Source organism: Elaeis guineensis, chromosome 14, assembly GCF_000442705.2.
Source record: "Elaeis guineensis isolate ETL-2024a chromosome 14, EG11, whole genome shotgun sequence".
Taxonomy (NCBI): domain Eukaryota; kingdom Viridiplantae; phylum Streptophyta; class Magnoliopsida; order Arecales; family Arecaceae; genus Elaeis; species Elaeis guineensis.
In genome coordinates this window covers 24,031,707-24,034,704 of record NC_026006.2, presented here as the reverse complement: position 1 = coordinate 24,034,704, position 2,998 = coordinate 24,031,707, and the positions used below count along the sequence as shown (strand labels likewise).

General features: G+C 36.2%; 1 pseudogene; it reads right to left on the bottom strand.

Moving 5' to 3' along the window:
* Window positions 1-2,546: 2,546 nt before the first annotated feature.
* Window positions 2,547-2,644, bottom strand: LOC140853913 (small nucleolar RNA R71; annotated as a pseudogene).
* Window positions 2,645-2,998: the final 354 nt, after the last annotated feature.

Here is a 2,998-nt window from a genome sequence, read left to right as displayed (position 1 = left end):
AAGTAGAAAATTATATTTAATTTATTTTATTTATTAAGAATTTGATGCTTCTTTTTATGTTTTACAGGAAAGATGATCGTCGATACAAAGAGTCCGATTCATAGATCAAAAAGACTCAAGTTTGAAAAAATTTGGACTTAAAATAAAATTAAAATAAAAGAAGGATGCATACGGTATTATAGAAAATGAAGATACTATGCAAGAAATCCAAAAGGATATAGACGTCATTGTGAAGAAATAAAAATTTTTTTTTGGAATATAAAAAGAATGTTTCACATGGAATACAAAAAGAATGCTCCTGGGCGCGCGCGTGGATGCGGGATGGATGCGGGACGAATGCGGGACGAGTGCGGGCACAGGCGCGGCATCGCGCGGGTGTGGGCATGTAGACGTGGGTGCGAGCACGGCGAGCGGGCGCGCGGCAGGCGGGTTCGCAGGAAGTTTTTGATGGCGGACGATCCAATGTTTATTAAAGGAAAAAAAATTAATATTTAGAAATATTTTGAGAGGAAAGATTTGTATTTTCTTGTGATCTTTTCATCTCATCCATCCATCTTTTAGTCTTTAGCATTTTTTAGTCCCACATCAAAAAATCATGTAAAACTCCTCCTTTCTAACACCTATAAAAAGACTTTTGTACTCCCATTGAAGTGGGAGCCCAGAAATTCTTCTAGAGCCTTGCATAGAGGAATAGAAAGGGACTACTTCATGAGCAGCTAGGCTAGCAGTCTCGGGAGTGAAGAAGAAATTTTGTAACGACACAGAGATGGTTTATTGTTCTAAATTTTTCTGTATTTCTTTATATGCAATAAAGATTATGCTTTTTATTTAAATCGTCATGAGTTCTTTATTTTCTTCCTTTCATATGCTTTTATTTATGCTTTCTTGTTAGATTAATATTAGGAACAACTTTTACTTTCGGAGACACACCGTGATCTACGGATACGGAGCGTGCCGAGGAAAGAAGAGTTGTTTACCTAGTACTTTTTGGAGACGCATCGTGATCTACGGATACGGAGCGTGCCGAGGAAAGATAGGTATTTTTTCTAAGATTAATCACATCTATTTAATTAAAAAAAGAGATACAACTCTGCTAGTACAAAATTAATTCAAAACTCCTGAGCTCTTTATTTCCTAATTACATCAATTTTAAGATAATTTATTTTTTAAATCGAAAACAACGCTTCTTTCTTTTATTTTGCAATCTCAACTTAGCCCAAGGTCCCTGAGGATACGATCTCGACTCATCCTACCTACGTAGTGAGTAGAGTTATTTTTGGTGCGATCAACGACTACGCATCAAATTTTGGCACCATTGTCGGGGACCTTGGTACGGTTGAATTAAAAAAAAAAAGCCACTGACATTTCATAACACTTAACTAAAATAGCGTAACCTTAAATATAAAAATTTCTAACTTGATTGGACACCGTGTTTCTTTGCATCTCATCTCCATAATTAATCTTAAGGGCAGCAACCCATTAACTAAGATAAGGTGAGGATTTGATCACCCTTTCTTGGCCCACAAATCACTCTCTTGCATTTGCATAACCTAGACCTTAATCTAAAATCAACTAGACGTCAGCCTAAGGAATTTCGAGCTCAATAGGATAAGAAAGCTCTAGAGTTGAACCTAGTGCAGATTGGTTAATTGCTCAGTGTCTAAGGCAAGTGGTTAAAGAAAGTGATTTTCAATTGGTTCCATTAACTGACCTGGCCAACTCAGTTGGTGTCTAAGGAAAGCAATGAGCAAGGAACCTCCCACATCTTACGCTTACCTGGCCGAGTCAGTTAATCAGTCATGAGCTTGGAGTGCTCAAAGGCGGTCTTGAAAGTTAGGAGCTGTCCAGATCTAAGTTAACCTTAGGATAGAGAGTCTATGCTTGTTTAAGTTGATTGCAATTAACATCTAAACATTAACTAATTTCTCTCTTTTCATAGATTTAAGATTCTTGGGTTCTTCTCTTTAGATTTTTTTCATTCTTTTCTCACTTTATTATAAAAATATATATATTATAAAAAGAAAATTTTTTTATGTTTGCTCTACAGTATAATTGTAAGGTGTATGCTTGACCGTAGATCGTTACGACCAGAAATCCAACCTTTTGATCCAGAAATAGAAAGAACCTTTAAAGCCAACAGACGTAAAAATATGGACCGAAATCAGGAGAATGATCCACCCAAGCAACTGAAGGAGTACTTTACTCCTTCCACATATACCTACTCTCCTTGTATTCAAGTGCCCCCTGTGGAGGCCACTCAATATGAAATTAAGTCCAGTATAATCCAAATGTTACCTTCATTTTATGGACTTAGTAATGAGGAACCTTATAAACATCTTGAAGAATTTCTTGAGATATGTTCAACTGTCAAAATTCACAACTTCTCTGATGATGCTCTTAGGTTAAAATTATTCCTTTTCTCACTTAAGGACAAAGCCAAATACTGGCTACATACTTTGGATTCCATGACTATATCAACCTGGGACTAGCTGCAAGGAGAGTTTCTCAAGAAATATTTTTCCATAGGAAAAACTAATCAAATAAGGAAAGTCATAACTAGTTTTTTCCAATTAGATGGAGAAATATTTCATGAAATATGGGAGAGATTAAAGGACCTTATTAGAAAATATCCCCACCATGCTGTACCCAAGTGGCAGTTAATCCAATATTTTTATGATGGGCTCTCTGAAAGACATCGACAAATGATCGATGCATCATGCGGTGGGACATTCATGCTGAAAAGTGAGGATGAGGCATGGCAACTGTTTGAAATTTTAAGTGAAAATTTATTACATCATATGTCTGCCTCTATTAGAGATAAACCCATGTTAAACCTAAAGAGAGGTGGAATATATGAAGTAGAAAATGCCATAGATATCCATCATAAGGTAGATGAATTGTCCCAAAAATTAGATCGTCTTTTAAATACTGGACAATCTTCGATTCCACCTAACACAATCCAAGAAGTTTGTGCATTGTGTGTAAGTCCGAACCATTT